Source organism: Acomys minous (assembly GCF_964271855.1).
Source record: "Acomys minous genome assembly, chromosome: 13".
Classification (NCBI taxonomy): Eukaryota; Metazoa; Chordata; class Mammalia; order Rodentia; family Muridae; genus Acomys; species Acomys minous.
This window is the reverse complement of record NC_140495.1, coordinates 21,774,786-21,793,715: the sequence shown is the minus strand read 5'-3', so window position 1 is coordinate 21,793,715 and position 18,930 is coordinate 21,774,786. Positions and strand designations below refer to the sequence as shown.

The window sequence follows — 18,930 nt, the reverse complement described above, 5'->3', positions numbered from 1 at the left end:
AGCAGACAATGAAACAACTTAAAACATTTGAAAGACCATTTCTAGTAGTAATTGCAACAAGAAATATTTAATTTACTTTGAAATTCAATGGAATTCAATTTGGAGAAAACATGATAGTGAGAGCATATGAGAGGGCAAAAAAATGAGAGCAAAGTTCAACTTTAAGAAGTCAAAGAAGGCCAGGCATGGTGCTGCGTGCCTTTAATCCCAGCACTCAGGAAGGCAGAGGTAGGTGGAGGATCGCTGTGAGTTCGAGGCCAGCCTGGTCTACAAAGTGAGTCCACAATAGCCAAGGCTACACAGAGAAAGCCTATCTCGAAAAACCAAACCAAACCAAACCAAAGAAGTCAAAGAGGAGGTATGATGAAGTCCATCTCAAAATGTTGGCACGAGTACTAAGGTCGAGGGTATAGTCAAGAATTAGAGAACAGTTAGAAAAAAAGTGGGGAAGGGCCTTGAACTCACTGGCACAGGAGACAGCTTCTTGAACAAAACATCAACAGCTCAGGCTCTAAGATCACCATAATAAATGGGACCTCATGAAACTGCAAAGCCTCATGAAAAGCTTCTGTAAGGCAAAGGGAACAGTCAGCAGAACAAAATGACATTCTACAGGCTAGGAAAAGATCTTCACCAACCCTACATCTGACAGAGGGCTAATATCCAAAATATATAAAGAACTCAAGAAACTAAACACCACCAAACCAAATATCCCAATTAAAAAATGGGGTACAGAACTAAACAGAGAATTCTCAACAGAGGAATATAGAATGGCTGAGAAACACTTAAAGAAATGCTCAACTAGTCATCAGGGAAATGCAAATCAAAATGGCTCTGAGATTCCATCTTACAACTATGCGAATGGCTAAGATCAAAACTTCAAGTGACAGCACATGGTGGTGAGGATGTGGAGAAAGGGGAACACTTCTCCATTGCTGGTGGGAGTGTAAACTTGTACAACCACTTTGGAAATCAATCTGGTGCTATCTCAGGAAATTGGGAATAAGTCTACCTCAAGATCTAGCCATAACCACTCCTAGGCATATATCCTAAAGATGCCACGATACAACAAGGACATTTGTTCAACTATGTTCACAGCAGCCTTGTTCGCAATAGCCAGAACCTGGAAACAATTTCATGTCCCTCAACTGAAGAATGGATAAAGAAACTATGGTTTATTTACACAATGGTATACTATTCAGCTATCAAAAACAGGCAAATCTTGAAATTTGCAGGACAATCATGCTGAGTGAGGTAACCCAGACCCAGAAAGATACACATGGCATATACTCACTCATAAGTAGACTGATCTGCCAACCAAGGTGCATGTGGGATGTGGACCTACATCCTCTGCTCAGATGTAGTAGATAGGCAGCACAGTCTCCTGTGGGTCCTCCAATATGGGGAGTAGGGACTACTTCTGACATGGACTCGGGCCTCCTAACGTTGATCACTTCCTTCCTGGCAGGATAGCCTTGCCAGGCCACAGAGGGAGAGGACACAGGTAGTACAGATGACACTGGATAGGCTCAAGTCAGATGTTAGGAGAGGAGGCCTCCCCTTTCTGGAGACTAAGGGAAGGAGGGAGAGGGGATGAGGGAGGGGGCGCAATTGGGAGGTGATGAGCGAGGGGGCTACAATCAGCATGTAAAGAATTCAAACTGCAGAACAAGCAGGTAACTAACATTGCTAATCCCACTACATGGGAATAGCCCTGAGACTGGCTGAGACATGAATGTCTATGCACAGACAAGGCTTTGTGTTGGTCACAGAATCCCTGTGACTTTTTAGATGCTATTCTTCATATGGCATGGATGAAGATTTGCAGATATGTTATTTCTGCTCATACAAAGAGCAGAGAAGCAGCCCGCACACCTCATACAATTGTAGAACTGTATAATGCTTGTGAGAAATTATATGTTCTCAGAACAAATGAATGGGAAGATGACCCTAGATCAGACATGGCAGGATTCATTCCTCTCAGCATGGTGGACGCTGACATCCTGCATCCTTCATGTTCCAGCCCCAGGCACCTCAGTTGCTGTCACCCATCAGAACAGGGCAGCTTCCAGGACAGCTTCATAGAAAGCTTCTGATCCCAATTAGTCTAGCATTTCAGACTGTCCCACATAGGTCTCCCATTAAGCCTGAAATTTCTCAACATTTAGAAACTGGACCACAAATGCTATCCCTGGCTTGTTTAACCATTTGTCACAATTTTATATGGTCCTCTTCAAAGGTATTATTCACCCCAAATCATTGAGAAGAAATCTTAAGAGAATGACGCTCCATTTCCCCTAAGAGGGTTGGGTAGGTTTCTGTTTGTTCTCTTGGGCTACAGATGCTGATTTCTATCGGGAGTTGGGTATAAGTTATTATTGGCCTTATTCAGAGAGAAAATGAGGTAGGATGCAGGGACGTCTCTCTTTTCCTTTATCTGTCTTTCATAGGAAAGGAGATAGGAGCTGAAAAGAAAGAGGGATATAGAAATATAGAGAGATGATAGAACAAAAAAGTAGATTATTGAATCTACTCTTCAACTTAAGGCCTTGTTACTCACAAATAAGGTTATTTTTAATTTGTTGGTATAGAATTTTGTATATTGAGCAAAATAATTTTAATTTTGATACCCTGGCATAGAATTTAAATCTAAGATTATTCTTCCCACACATTACATATATTTCTACTCTAAAATAAGGTATTATACCCATCCAACTAAATTATAATACAAGTTTTACTTCCAATATCTTGAATGTGGTGTTTCAGGCTGTGTAGGATAAATAAGTAATATAAGCTAATTGTTAGTTGATCAAATCATGGTCATGTCAATTATTAGTCTATTTTTATCACAAGAATATATATCCTAGGTCTAACAGATAGATATGATTCTATAGATATATAAGGTAAAATAGTTAGATAAGGTCTTCAAATGCCTCAGAGACCTACAGAAATGGCATTTAAAGATTTTTTTTTTTTGGGTCTTTTTTTGAGACAGAGTTTCTCTGTGTAACCTTGGCTGTCCTGGACTCGGTCTGTAGACCAGGCTGGCCTCAAACTCACAGCGATCCGCCTGCCTCTGCCTCCCAAGTGCTGGAATTAAAGGCATGTGCCACCATGCCTGGCTTTAAAGATGTTTTTATTATTTTAAAGATTCTTTGACAATAAGATAGTTTAACTCTTGGCAACACCTAGCTTACCTCAAAAAGGATGATGAGCATCAAAGAACCTCCTTATGGAAATGGCTTCAAACGTGGCAAACCAAATAATGGGCAAAATGTCCTTGTTTCAGCCAGAGACAGAATTCTGCCTAAAAAATGGGCAAGCTTGGATGCAGGCAGAGTCAACAGCAGAACTCTGCCAAGACAGGGTAAGCAAGTCCTCAATAGTTCCTGCCTCGCAAACATGTTAGTCAGATAAATTAGGCCAGAAGGCTGAAGATGATGCCCCAGCGTTATAGAGTCTGTCATTTTTTCATTTTGGAAGCTGCTAACCTGAACTTCCAGTATACTCAGGTAACTAAGTTGTATTGCTTCTCAAGTCTCTGATGGGTTGAAGACCAGATAGTTTAGTCTTACAATTAAGCTTGGTTAGGGGTTAATATGTTTTTAGATCTAGACAGATGTTTTAAGTTAACAGAGATATGATAGATAATGATTTTACATTCATAAATTTAGACTCAACAAAATAGGAATGATGTTTACTTCATTTTTACCCAAATAAAAATAGGCAAATCACTATGAATGTAACATTTATATAATTCCTGGTTGTTTTGTGGTTCTTCCTGCTGTGTGTACTTTATTTTATTATGTGTAATAATGTAAATGTATATGTTAAAAAGAAATATAATAAAAATAGAAAAAATGGAGAGCAGTTGAGAATAGACAGGAGTTATATTATGTATATAAGCAAGCACGCACAAAAATTAAAACCATTAATTAATGTATACAAGCAAGCATGGTAAGTAAAACTAAGTAAATACCAATGACAAAGAAACAATGATAAATGTGACTACTCAAAAGTGCTAAAATCAACACAAATGTATGAGGAATAAGTAATTGATATACTGCCTACTATAAAAAGTATTCCAAATATATAGCTAACTAAATATTGCCCCATATAATTTACTCTATTCACAAAAATAAATTACAAATTAGTTAAAGACTTCAAATTGAAAAATATATAAAAAACAAAGTTTTAGTTTATTCACTTTCTTATCTCCAACATGGAGTCGGTACATAGCATGAAACTGAAATTCAATAGTATTTTTTTAATGTTATAGCAGAAAACTAATGAATTAAAAAGTCAGTTAAAAAAGTTGGTCCTAAAACAATACAGGCCATTGTTACTATTTTTCATTGCTAGCAGAATGAGATGGTAAGAGTCCATTGCTAGTATGGTTGGTAAGAGTACACTTTGGTCATAGAACATAAAAAGATCAAGCTGGAACTTCCTCTATTTCATGGGACCCTCAACCGCCTTTAATACTCACACCTAGGTGGTACAGCACCTGTGAGCCTTTGTTTACTTTGGAAATACTCATCATGAGCAAGGAGTTCCAACCAGATCTGCCAGAAAAACACTAAGGCACCAAGTCCATAGGTACCAAGTTAAGAGACGACAGGATGCTAACAGCAGAGGAGCCACAGAGCTTATGCATTAGGACTTAGCATGGTGATACATCAGTACTACTCTCAGTGGCATTCTAGGCCTCAGTCCTCACAATTGTAAAATAGGGAATATGGCTGTGAACTACAAATAAAAATAACTGTGCCTGCGACGGCTTCTAAGGCTTTAATGGAATATTCCATTAATCTTGGTTCTTAAGTTTTGATAGCATAGAAAGTTTTTGTTTTTGTTTTTAATCCAGAGGGATTCCATTCAAATGTTAAAGGTAAATAAATAACAAGAGTTCACATACCTATAATCCTAGCACTCAGGCAGCTGAGGCAGGAGTATTGCTGTTTCAGGCTAGTCTGGGCTACAGAGCTAGACCCTGTCACTGGAGAAACAAAACAAAATCAATCAATCAAACAAGCAAAACCCCAAATAGAATAAAATAAACAGGAAGAGGGATAAGGCCAGATGCTGCCCTGGGTGGAAGTGAGGGAGGGAGTCATCAGAGTCCTCAGAGTGCTGAGAGGCAGAGGCAGTCTGCACGAGAAGAAGTGCTTCTAGGAAAAGTGAACTTTGACAAAGATCCTAGGGAAAGGAGAGAGAGAAGCTTTATTTAGGGAGAATGCAAAGGTCTGAGGTAGGCATGCTAGAAGAAGGGTATTATTTGCAACTCAGCCCAAAACAACCACAAAGAAGAGTAGAAGATGAAGTCAGAAAAATAAAGGTGTGTGTGGTTTGGGCAGTAGGGGATAGGGGTTAGCGAGCCTTAAAGGTAAGTCTAAAGCCTCTGAGTAGAGAATTTTTGCTTTGTTTTGTTTTGAGACAGGGTTTCTCTGTCTATCCTTGGCTGTCCTGGACACACTTTATAGACTAGGTTGGCCTCAAAATCAGAGAGCTGCCTGCCTCCGTCTCCTGGAGTGCTAGGATTACAGGTATGCACCACCTTGTCCAGCTCTTGAGTAGAGAATTTAACTGTTAACAGGGTGTTGAAATTCTTGTTCCTGTGTTGGTAAGGGGTTGTAGAAGAGAAAGGACAGGGCAGGAAAAAGATGGTATTGTAATAGTCTAGAGCAGTGTAGTGGTCCTTAACCTTCCTAACACTGCGACCCTTTAATATATAGTTCCTCATGGTGTGATGACCCCTAACCACAAAACTATTTTTGTTGCTACTTCATAACTGTAATTTTGCCACTGTTATGAATCATAATGTAAATATCTGTGTTTTCTGATGGTCTTGGGTGATCCCTGTGAAAAGTTGATTTGACCCCAAAGGGATTGCAACTCCCAGGTTGAGAACCACTGGTCTAAAAGGAAATATTATGGTGGTCTGATTGAGGCAGAAACAAGATAGTAGAAAGTGACTTACTCGGGTGACTTAAAACTCTGAAGGTAGAAGACTAATGAGAGATTGAAGAGAAGATGAAAGAGAACCAAAGGTCACTTATGGTGTTTGCCTTGGGCTTCTAGAAGAATACATTACTTTTTACTAAAATGGGATAGGTTATAGGAAATGTAGTTTTGAGCTCTGTAGTCTTCAACTTTTAAAGGTTAGGAAGATGATGAGAAACTAGGAAAAGAAAAAGGAAAGAAAGAGAAAACTGAGGCTGGGGGAACCTCCAGTAAGGTGAGAGGAAATCTAAAACTGCGTGAAGAAATCATTAACTAAATGTAACCTTCTAAGACACTGTTGAAGGAAGACAGAACTGATTCACGGGTTAGCAATGTGAAAGTCAGTGTTAAACTAGTTTGGCAAGAGGACATCAGTGGAGAAAAGTCCTAATTAGACTCAAGGCCTGATTAGTATAAAAAGAAATTTGAGTCACTGACTTGGATAACTGTGGGGTGGACTGGTATTAGAAAGATTTAGACACAGAGTCAAGAGACAATGGAGACTACAGTGCCTTGTACTAACATCTTGTATTAGAAGGCACCACATTCCCAGTATCTAAAACAGTACCTGCCATATCCTAGTAACTAGACAAATATTCATTGACTTACTGAAGTCATCAGACATTTTTCAGGAAACAGGCTTCAAGAAAATACAGTAAAATATTAATATTCTTGGTTCAATATGGAAACATGGCCTTTTACTTTCCTGCTATGACTGAAAAGTCAGGTACCCCACAATTTGGGAACAAGGATAGGACTTAACAAATTCCTTTCAAGAATATGTTCAGCCAGGCGTTGTAGTGCACACCTGTAGTCCCAGTACTCTGGGAGGCAGAGGCAGGTGGATCTCTGTGAGTTCGTGGCCAGCCTGGTCTACAAAGTGAGTCTAGCACAACCAAGGATACACAGAGAAATCCGTATATATATTCCATGTTCAATATATATATATATATATGTATATATATATATATATATATCATCATCTCTCCGGCTACCTTATACTTGAGGCCCTTGTTTAATATTGTAACTACGAACAAGGATGAGACTTGCATAAAATCACATAGCTCACATAGCTTTGCCCACAAATAGTGTGGAGACAGCAGGATGTCCATTAGCAAAAGGGTGAAGATGGGCTTGACTTCATATAAAAAATTAACTAAAAATGGCCAGAAGTCCTAAATGTAAGGAAAGTTACATGCTCTTAGTAAAAATCTATAGGGGTGAATTAATGTGATCACAGTGATGCCAGAAGCAGAAAGGCAACAGCTACAACAACAACAACAACAACAACAACAAATCAAGTTCTCTCCTGCAAAGGCAACTATCAAAACCGTGAAAGCACAGCTCACAAAACTGAAGAACGTTCAAATCATGTATGAAATAAAGCCAAATACCTAGAATATAATCAACTCTTTTTTGTCCTTTTCTTCTTTCACGTGTGTGTACGAGCACACTGGCGTGGGTGTGTGTGTGCGTACAAAGGCCTCAAGCGGTTACTGGGATTCTTCCTTGATTGTTCTTCTATTTATCCTCTCTAACATTGTTATTTATTTAATTTATGTATGTGTGTGTTTGCCTGAGTGTGTTTATATGCATTGCATGCATGCAAGAGCCTGGCGGGGGGAGGCACAGAAGAGGGCACTGGATCCTCTGGAGCTAGAGGTCCAGGTGGTTGTGAGCCACTGAGTAGATGCTGGGAACTGAACCCATTTCTCTGCAAGAGCAGTAAGCTCTCTTAACCACTCTTAGCCACCTCTCTAGGTCCCACCGCATTCTTTGAGGTCATCAATAAGGCCAGGCTTCATAACCAGCCTGTTCTGGGGAATCCTCGCCTCCACCTCCTAAGGCTGGAATTATGGTAAACTGCCACAGCAGTCAGCATTTATATGAGTACTAGGTGTTTGCACATTAAATGTTTTAACCACCCAGTCACCTCTCCAGACCCCTATAATCAATTCTTATAGCTCAACAACAATACCTGGACACATGCAACTGGAAAATCAAGTTCTAATATCAAGTTAACTGGGAAAAAATACTGCAAAACTACTCCTGGAAATCTGACAAATACATATTTCCTAGCATAGCTAAATACTCCATTTTCAATATGCTAACAATCTGGTTTTTGTTCACTACTTGAATGGGAGAGTGATGTCAGGGTTACTGGACTCTAATACTGGCCTTTAGAAACTCTACGGTTTTCTACATAAGCAAGAGACATATGGCCAAATCACTAACATCTAAATTAGGTCTTTCAGGAGTCTATGGGGTCCTAGGAAATATCTCATCAGTGAAAAATCAGTCTTCAAAACAAATGTAGGCCAACTCTCTCTACCACGGGGAAGACAAGTGATCAGGCACGATCTAGCTACCTCCCTGAAAAGTTAGAAGAGTTAAGGTACTTAACATACTCAGTATCTGCTATGTTGCTACAGATACTGGCCTCTCCCTTACCATGCCATCTTTTCCCATCTTTTCAGATAAACATCTCAATAACTTTTGTCAAATGAGGTTGAAAATATAGTACAGTGGTAGAGCACATGCCTAGTATGTGCAAAGGCCTGGGTTCAGTCCACAGCACACTGAGACACACGCAGATTATTTTGAACATTGATCATTTTCTTACAGTCTACTTATTCCAATCTGGTTTCTGCAGCTTTGTGGGGTTTATTTTTTGTTTTGTTTGTTTGTTGTTTTTTTTTGTACGTGTGTGTGTGATGGCGTGTGAGTGAGATGGTGTGTGTGTGTGATGGTGTGTGTGTGAGTGAGATGGTGTGTGTGTGTGATGGTGTGTGTGTGAGTGAGATGGTGTGTGTGTGTGCTGGTGTGTGTGTGATGGTGTGTGTGTGAGTGAGATGGTGTGTGTGTGTGCTGGTGGTGGTGGTGGTGGTGTTTTGGTTTTTTAGTCAGGGTCTTGCAGTGTAGCTCTGGATAGCCAGGTACTTGCTGTTGAAGCACTAGATGGCCTCTAAGTAACATTGCTCATTCTCTCAGCCTCTTTAGTGCTGGCAGCCTTGGGTTTCAGATGCTCCTCAGATGACTCCACCGAGCAGTGGAAGGAGAGCCACTGAACCAAGATGAGCAACAGATGAGGGCTCAGACCTAGCTTTTTACAATAAGATAATGAGAAGTAAACAGAGAGGTGCTATAAGGGGGGCACCTCTCTTGACATTAGGTATGTGACTTAACTGAATGCATACTATGGAGGTTTTTAATTAGATGAGGCTGAAAAAGTTTTGTTTGCATATAGGCAAGCACACTGTACTTAAATGAGATATTTAAAAGATTTCAAAAGGAAACCATACTTGGAGCTGCAGAGATGGCTCAGCACCACATGATGGTTCACAACTATCTATGACTCTAGTTCTAAAGGCTCCAATACCCTCTTCTGGCCTCCGTGGGCACCACCAGCACACATGTAGTACACATACATCCAGGCAAAATACCTGTACAAATATAAAGTAATAAATGAATAAATTATTTTGAAACAGTAACCCATACTTGATTTTTCTTTATATTGTTTCTTTAAAACCTAATTGTAGTTTAAGGCATGCCATAAAGGCAAGGGAAAATAGTGCTTCCAAAGGAAAAAAAAATCATCAAGTAGTTCAGTAGGCTGAAAATAACTGTTACAATTAAGATGGGAATCACCCGGCAGTGGTAGGTGGGTCTCTGGAGCTGGGCTAGCAGCCAGCAAGATCCAGTGATCCTCCTGTCTCTGTCACAGCAGTGGGCTTACTGACGACTGTTCTGCCAATCATAGATTTTTACATGGATATTGAAGAGTCCAGTTCAGGCCCTCATACATGGACAGCTATCTCCCCACCAGCATGAGTATTTTTTTTTTTAAATTATTAAGTGTTTCTAATGTAAAGCCAAAGAGAAAATTACTCCCTCTTGACCAGGCATAACACTAAAAAGCACATAGAATTAGGCCAGCAAGTTGGTTCAGCTGGTAAAAGCACTTGCGTTGCAAGCCTGAGTTTGATCCTCAGCACCAGGCAGTGCATCGACACTCATCTGCAATGCCAGGTGGGAGACAGAGAAACAAAAAAAAGTCACCAGAAAACTCATGGGCCAACAAGCCTAGGGAAAGGCAGCCTAGGGAAACCAACAAAGATCCTGCATCACCAAGGAGAAAAACAACTCCTGAAAGTTACCTTTTGACTTCCAAATGTGCACACGCCCATGTGCACACACTCATTCTCACACAGTACAGAAACAGAGGCAGAGCAGGCCAGGCACACGGTTTGGGGAGTGGCTGACTGGGATCAGTTGTGACTTACCTCTGATTATTGTTTCGATACAAGAAAGCTGGCTTAGTGTACCATTCATATTCTGTCTGTCTGTCTGTCTGTCTCTCTCTCTCTCTCTCTAAACCCTCAGATTTAAAAATACTGGCAACTAATGCAGAATTAGTGCTTTTTTAAACCACCGTATGGGCAAACCAAAACACCCATGAGCTAGGCTCCATGCTGAGCTACTGGTTTGCAACCTCTGAAATGAGTAATTTCATCCACATACTTCAACTTAAACCTAAAAATTTGTGTCTCCAGTTCTATGCTTTTTTTTTTCCCCCTCCGATGGGCTCTGAACTGTTGAGTGCTTATGACACATTTACAGGAAAGTTTAGCATCTTATTGTGATCTCTGACTTAAATCTATTTCAACACTAACCTTATGATGTTCTCTAATTCAGGTTAACAGCTCCACTGTTCCCATTTCTGGGCTCCGGAATTCACCCCCAGGAAGTCATCTTTCTACCCTCAACATCTGTGCCACCATCATCTTCTAACTCCTACCCGTCATGCCTCTGAAGTATGCCTCACAGACACACGAACTTCTTCTGAGCTCACTGCTATCATTCTAGTCCCTGTCACCATTTATTAATGCCTTAATTACCTTGTCCAGATCGGTTTTTTTCCATATGATCTTTCACAAACAATATTTTGTCCAGTAGTCCCATTTCTATCAAATTATCCCAAAATATACCCCTACACACGTGAACTGGCATATTCAAAGTGCTGTTCACAGTAAACTGAAAATGCCCATTAATAGGGAAATGACTAAATAATCTATGCTATAGCCATACAATGAAATGCTATACAATCATTCAAAGATAAAGGATATCTCTCTCTCCCAAGGGACTCTTAAAAGAACAGAGTACAGTGTGCTGCCATTTGTGTAAACAGGATGCCTATCCAAAACAACAACAAAAACCCCAACAACAACAAATTCCAAAGTCCAGAATAGTAAACAAAGCTAGTGGTCATCTAGTCAGAAGGCATGGGGAAACGGGGGCTGGAATAGAAGATATTGCTCTTTAATATACCTGGAGGAGGGCCCTGGCACTGTTTTAAGTTTCTTGCATGATTCTACTGAGTAGGGCTGGATTGAGAAATCAGCAGTGAATAGCCTCTGCCTGCTTTCCTATTTATTTAATATCATTCTGCCCCATTAATTCTTCATGTTCCAGCCACACTAGCTTCTGGGCTCTCAAGGAGAAAAAACATCCTTTTCTTAGGACTCACAGGTCTTCCTTCTGTGTAGAATACTGTCCCTCTAAGCTTTACTTAGCAATTGCACATTTATCCTTCTGAACCCATCGCAAATGTCATCTCCCCTGAAGAAACATTCCTTAGTTTCCAGCCTAGGTCAAGATTATCATTTTAGGTACTCAGGTGAGGCCTGTATTTCTCTCAGAATTTAATATTGCAGTAATGAGATAACTGTGTAATTACATGTTTCCACCACTTACCTCTTCAGACTGTAACAACCAGAAGTGCAATGACCATACCAGTTGTCTTTACTTTTGTATTCCTAGTCCTAATCTCCCTTACAGTTTGCAAACCAGGCCATCACATATTAAATAAATGACTCCTCAGCTGGGTGCAGTGCACGCCTGTAGTCCCAGCACTCGGGGAGGCAGAGGCAGGCAGATCTCTGTCAGTTCCAAGCCAGCCTGGTCCACAAAGCAATTCTAGGACAGCCCAGGCTACACAGAGAAACCCTGTCTCAAACAAAACAACACACACACACACACACACACACACACACACACACACACACAGTCTTCTCTTGCCCTTAAGCTTAGAAAAACAGACGAAGTCAATACAAAAGCAAACAAGAGCAACGCAGTGTCCTTCTATTAAAGCAACAGTCAGTTTACAACCGTGGTTTTCAACTAGGAATAGCTTGGCCCTTCTCAGGGGATACCTGGCAGTGTCTAGGAGCATTTTTGATTATCCTTGAGTATGTGTGTAGTGCTAATAATAGCTAGGACTCTAAGTCAGGAATGTGGCTAACCATCCTCTATTGCACAGGATAGGCCGCCATAACAAAGTACTATCTGACATAAAATGTCAATAGCGCCACATACGAGAAACCCTGATCGAGAGGATGGTAAAACTCCAAAGGGTAGTCCGTTCTACCCCTTACTCTGGTGGGTTCCTGTTGTTATTTTTGTTGGGGTGCGGGGCGGGGGCAGGCTTAGGAGGATGTCAAGAAGAGTTCCAGAGATGTAAAGCTTGAGTTGCTTGTTGAAAGGTGGCAGAGGCTAGTTCATCTGGGACCACACTGACGAGAAACGAGGAGTTGATGACGAGCTGTAGCTATCACCTTCAAATATCCTGTACTCCATAACTGCCCGACTTTTCTTTTCTTTTCTGCTCAAGCACTGCTCAAGCACAGCTTCCTTTCTCGGAGGATAAGCGGTCTCAGCTGAACCTTAAGGCCAGATTAACTCAGACCAAGATCAAGTCAGCCCCTTCACAATGCAGATTGCTAAACTACATTTTAACACATGCAAATCTTATGTGTGAATAAAAAGCATTAACTGCTTATTATTCAGGTGGTTAATGTATAAAGCCATCACTGAATCCTACAGCTACATTGGCCCTGGTAAGACTTTTCCAAAGCTTTTCTATAAAACAAACAAACCCCAAACCAAAAGACACCCAAAGCTTTGTATTCCTGACCTGAGCTTCCAGTTTGTGTAAAAGATCCAAGTATTTCCAACACCCCCAACACCCCCCCACACACAAGTATTTCATAAGTTTTGTCAGAAATGGAAGGACTGCCTTTTGAATCATTAAATGTAAATGAATTTCGTGCAAATCAGGAGGCGGCTATAGATTTTTTTTGTTGTTAAAGCTTTCCGCAATCGTCATGGAGACCAGTGAAAGAAAATGAGATGATTTTTTTTTTTTTTTAACGGTGCCAGGTGCCAAGGAAAGCCCTCTGTTTTACTACAACACGAGTCTGAGTCTGCTGCCTGCATAGCTGGACGCCCATGCTCTGACCTAGTATGGCAATTTTTAGGGTCTCTGTGCTTAATGTTCTGTTTACAAGAAACTGAGACCAGATACTAAGGAAGAACAAAGAAAAATGCCTGGCACCAAAGAGGCGGGAGACGTTTTTTGTACATAAATGAAGATCCGAGGAGGAACTCTTCCTCAGATTTTGAAAGGCACTACAAATCATCCTCTCCGCTTACGTGTTAAAGCATTAATTCTGTGATTTCAGACTATTTCCTACAAAGAAAATATCGTATAATTTACAAGCAGTAATTTGTCTTCCCCCCCTCTCTGCATTTGCAGACCATCAAGCGGGATGAATTTCCCTTAGGCTTTATCAGAGTGGGAGGAATGGAAATAATGTGAGCTCAACACAGTTCCGACGCAACATCAACTCCAAGCCCGGCCAGCTGGTTTCCATCGAGCGCTCCCCAAGGAGAACGCCCCTCCGAGGCGGCGGCCGGCCCGGCGCGACCGTGGGACCGGCCGAGACGCTCGCAGCTCGACCGCCCAGCCGCCTTCTACCTTTGTTTCAGGTGCCCCCCGTTCCCAGAATGGCTGGGATCCCGCCCGCAGCCCCGAACTGGTGACACATCCTTCTTTGGCCAAGTCGGGGCCGGAGGCCGGGGGAAGGGGCGGGGAAGGAAAATAAAGCCTCAGCGCCGAACGACGTGACTGACTCTCAGTTCTTCCAGAGCCTTGGCATTCGCTGCCCTGCCAAGCTTTCCTGTTAACGAGTTCCCTGCCCGGGCGTCCCGCGAGGTGGGAGGCGCCGGCCAGCCGGGCCCCTGGCCTCCTCCCCGGGACAGCCGGGACACCCGGGACATGGCTCTCCACTGCCAGCCCCGGGAGTCCCTGCGGCGTGCCTGCGCTCCAACTCGGAGTCCCCGCACCGCGCACCGCTGCTGCGGCCAGGCCAGTCCCCGCCCCCGGCCCCGCCCGCCCCGGCCTCCGTGCGCCGCCCCTCGGCCTCGCCAGCCCGCGGCGGGCCAGGGGCACAGAGGGAGAACCGGCCTAGCGCCCCGGGCGCTTCAGTGCGCCTACCTCGGTGCCCGCCGCGCCGCCTCCTGCTGCTGCCTCCGCTCGCCCGCGACGCGCACACACCGCCCCGGCTTCCCGCGGCGCGGGGTCTGGGCCGCCTACGCCGCGCGTGAGGAGCCGAGGCCAGAGCGCGCCCCGCCCAGCCGCCTAGCCGCCCGCCAGCGCCTCGGCCCCGCCCACCAGACCTGCCCCGTAGGCCCCGCCCACTCTCCCTGGCCCCGCCCACCTGGCCGCTCCTGGTTTCCCCCCCCCCCCCCACATCCCATCCCAGCCCGCCTCCGTAAGGGGGGCCTGAGGGGCGCCGCGAGAGCCGCTGCGGCTGCGGCTGTGTAACGGAGACCGAGAGATTTGTACTATTTGGCGGTTGAGTTTCTTGCTAAGAGTATGCATTTTATGATGGCTGTCATTATTTTTATTACCCTTTTTACTGTCCTCTTCGTTAACTATCTTGCCTTTCTGGGAGGCAATGTGACCCAACAGACTACAGTCTACACTCCTGGCGGTGGCCCGCGCACCTGCCCGCTCCGTTTTGCACAGCCCAAGTGGTGTGAGTTTTGAAAGAAGAGTTTTTTAAAATATATTTTTTAAGCGAACTGTTAAGTAAAAAATAAATTTTTAAAGCTATGTAAAACAAATGCTCAATTTAATGGATTATCCTGAAACATTTGCAATTTTGATGCCTGAGGCTTTGATCCTAGCCGAAGCAATAAACGAGGTTTGCTTGTACTAATAGAGGAAAATAAATGGGCTGACTGGGCTAGGGACATAGTTCAGTCGGTGTAGCAAACAGCGGATAAAACCACAGCAGGCGCCTGTAAAGCTCTGCAGAGGTGGAGGAGCCAAGAGACTCACAAGTTCAAAGTCACAAGGCCTTGCCTACATTGCTAGTTTGAGGCCAAGCTAGGCTCTCTGGCTCAACGGTAAAAATAATACATGTTCATTTCTTAAAATAAAATCAATCAATCATTATACAAGCATATAGATAACAAAAACAAGTCAATCAGGAGGATGAACAGTGTGAGTGACTTGCACGCTTGTAGAGATGAAGACCCCCACTAGATGAAGACTGAAAAGAGCCAAGGATTAGGCAAATGGTCTCTCTCTCTCTCTCTCTCTCTCTCTCTCTCTCTCTCTCTCTCTCTCTCACACACACACACACACACACACACACACATCAGCTTTTTCTTAGCAAAGGACCAGTTGTCATACTAAGTGCCTTATATTTACACATGAATACATGCATTGTACACATACATATATGTGTAGATGGTGCAAGCAAACAAAACACATGGAATTTGGCATTCTGTCGTTATGTGTAAGCTTGATTATGACAAGTATATTTTTATCTTTAAAAGGAAAATGTATACAAAGTTGCACCAAACAGGCTTTAATGCCTGAATCATTTCACCAAATTGATCTTTTCAATAGCTAAACTATGACCTGTGGTGCCTTGGAAGAAGAAAAACCATTATACACCCAACTTTATACTTTCCATTTTGAAAGGCCTTCCACACACCACATTGAGTGTATATTTTTCTTTTTGTTTTGTTTTGCTTTTTTTTTTTTTTTGAGACAGGGTTTCTCTGTGTAGCCTTGGCTGTCCTGGACTTGCTTCGTAGATCATGCTGGCCTCGAACTCACAGCGATCCGCCTGCCTCTGCCTCCCAAGTTGAATGTATCTTCTGTGAGTCAGAACAATCCTGTGAGGAAGGCAGGGCAAGACACAGAGAAGCGGCAAAGGGCATACAGTTCCTGAAACACCTCAACACCTCAACACCTCACTCCTCAGTGTTTTACCTTAGGACTCCTGCAGAGCCTTCACCACCATGGACTTCACTTCCACACGGCCTCGCTGGAATGCAAAGGTCACCATTCCTCCCGAGGTGGGCGTGGTAGCACATGCCTGCCATTCTGGGTAGGAGGTAAAGACCGGATGATCAGAAGTTCAAGGATGCCACAGTTCATAATAAGTTTGAGGCCAGCCTGGGCTACGTGTGAATTTGTCTCAAAGAGTAAGTAAATAAATAAGTAAAGCCCCCAGTCTGGAAAGGGACACAATTTACAACTGGAATTTTGATCCAGTACCATAGACCCATCTGTCATGGGTGTCTTGGTGAACTGCTAACGCACCACAGTTGGCTCCAGACTCAATGGAAGGTATTATGGCTAGGACGAATATATAGTCTTTGCTTATGGTCAGGGAATAAGGAAACATTTGAGAATAAACTTGTTATTATAATAGAGGAATAATCTTGAACACAATTCCATTGAGATAGGGAGAGAAAGTGGTATAGGTTTTCTCATGGAATGGGGCATCTACTTTAGGGTGAAAAATCTGCAGCATGAATAACGCCAAATATCAGATATTTTGCTTCAAATATATAAAATAAAAAAATCAGGAGTAGAAAGAACAAGAAATGTTGTGTGCCTCATACTCAGATTTAACAATTATTCCACGGCTGATTTGTTCCATCTGTACTTTCTCTTTGCTTCCCTGGATTATTTTGAAGGAAGTAATAGTCAGAGTATTATTTCACCTGTAAACATTTCACTATGCATCATTAAATGAAAAGACATAGTTTAAAAGACAATCACAAAAGTATTAAGGGACTTATTTCAATTAACAATTTCTAAATACATACACTTTCTTAGTATATGACATAGTATTCACATTTTCCATGAATATTTTGTGAGTTATTTCTACAGTGCAAGACCCAGGCAAAGTCCTCACAATGCATTTGGATATCTTGTCTCTCTCTCTCTCTCTCTTTAAAAAAGATGAAAAAGATTTATTTATATGTTCCCCTATCAGTGCTGGGTTTTGAACCTAGGGCCTGGTGCATGCTAAGAAAGTACTCTACCACAGAACCAAACTCCCAGCCTTAGCTAGTCGCTTAAATGTTTTTCATTCCTTGAACGTTAAGATCTATTTTAATTACTTTAAAAGTATGTGTACATGTATATGTCTATGCATGGGGATGCGCATGTGGATGCAAGCAGTCATAGAGTCAGGAAGAAGAATCTTATCCCCCTAAAGCTAGAGTTACAGGCAGATCTGAGCATCCCATGAGGGCCTTAGGAACCAAAGTCAGGTCCTCTATGAGAGCTGTATAAACGACCCTTTCAGCATCCTGCCAGCTCTTCCCTTCACACTGTACCCATTAAAGGGATGGACACTTTGTTCTGTGCTGTTTCTCATGTTGCACATTTTGCTGGTTTCCCTGCTGTAGTGTTGGCCATACACCTTTATCCCCTTTATTTCCCATGAACCGATAGTGCAAGAGGCTTGATCAGACAGGAAAATAGAACCCATAGTGAGAAAATCAACCAATCAAAGCATATCAAAAACTGTCATGGTTTTTGATCAGAATTAGCAGACGAAGACATGAAAACAGTTGCTCTGTATTCAAAAATTTCAAAACATTAGAGACAGAGAATACATAGTAAAAGACCCAAAACGGACTTTTAGAGATGAAGACTGTAATGTTTGAGGTTAAAAAAAAATATGTTGAGTTGGCACACCTGCAATCTTAGAGCTCCTGAGATGGAGACTGGGATATTGTGAGTTTTAGGCTAGGATGGGCTACATAGAAAAAATGTCTCAAAATTAAAAAATAGTTGGGCATGGTGGAGCAGGCCTATTATCCCAGCAATCACAATGCCGGGGCAGGCAGGACAATTACTGTGAGTTGGAGACTATTCTAGGCTACATAGGAAGCTTCAGGCTAGTGTAAGCTACTATGTAAGTACTTACTTATTAAGTAAGATCCTACTTTTAAAAAATTGAGTTGGACCAATGGAAAATTAAACATTGCTAAATAAAGATTAATGAACTTAATGCTTATCAATAGAAATTGTCTAAAATGAAACATTCAAAGAAAAAATATTCTAAAAAACGAAAAAAACATCAGTACAATGTGAAATAACTATAAGTCACTTAACACATGTAGATAGATGAGTCCTTGAGGGAGAGGTATGAGGGTGAAAAAATGTTAGACTAGATAATATTCATAGTTTCCAAATGGCATAAAAAGCACGTATGGTTGACCCTTGGTATCTTCTGGGGTTTTGTTGCAAGATCTCTCTCTCTCTACTTTATGCCAAAAATTTATTCATGTTCAAATCTTATTTTAAAAGTGTCATAACACCTTTGTTGGGAACTGTCTCAACAAGGCAGAACTTCGCTTTTGACAAAGAAGGAGCCACCGCTCAATAGCAGAAGAGGAAGCAGTGACAGTGCTTGCTTTCCTCTCCCTTGTGGACGTCCTTTTGTATGCTTTAAGCCAGGCCTAGTTATTTATGATAACCATTTTAATACAGTTACTATATAAACAAATACTTGTTCTACCGTATTGTTTAGGGAATAGATAATGGGGAGAGTCTGAATATATTCAAGGTGTTAGCTATTCTTCTATTGCTGTGAAGAGACACCATGATCAATGTGTCCTAGTTAGCGTTACTATGGCTACGTTGAAACACCATGACCAAAAGCAAGCTGTGAAGTAAAGGGTTTGTTTGGTTTACACTTCCATATCCATCGTCCATCACTGAAGGGAGTCGGGACAGGAACTCAAGCAGGGCAGGAACTTTGAGGC

At 42.1% G+C, this 18,930-nt stretch overlaps 1 protein-coding gene across 1 annotated transcript in view; it reads right to left on the bottom strand.

Moving 5' to 3' along the window:
* Positions 1–14,499, bottom strand: part of PPP2R3A (protein phosphatase 2 regulatory subunit B''alpha) — a 128,662-nt gene extending 114,163 nt beyond the window's left edge. Inside the window, exon 1 of the mRNA XM_084752357.1 lies at positions 14,339–14,499. The gene's annotated coding sequence lies outside the window, so the exon portion shown is untranslated. The remainder of the gene's footprint in view (positions 1–14,338) is intronic.
* Positions 14,500–18,930: the final 4,431 nt, after the last annotated feature.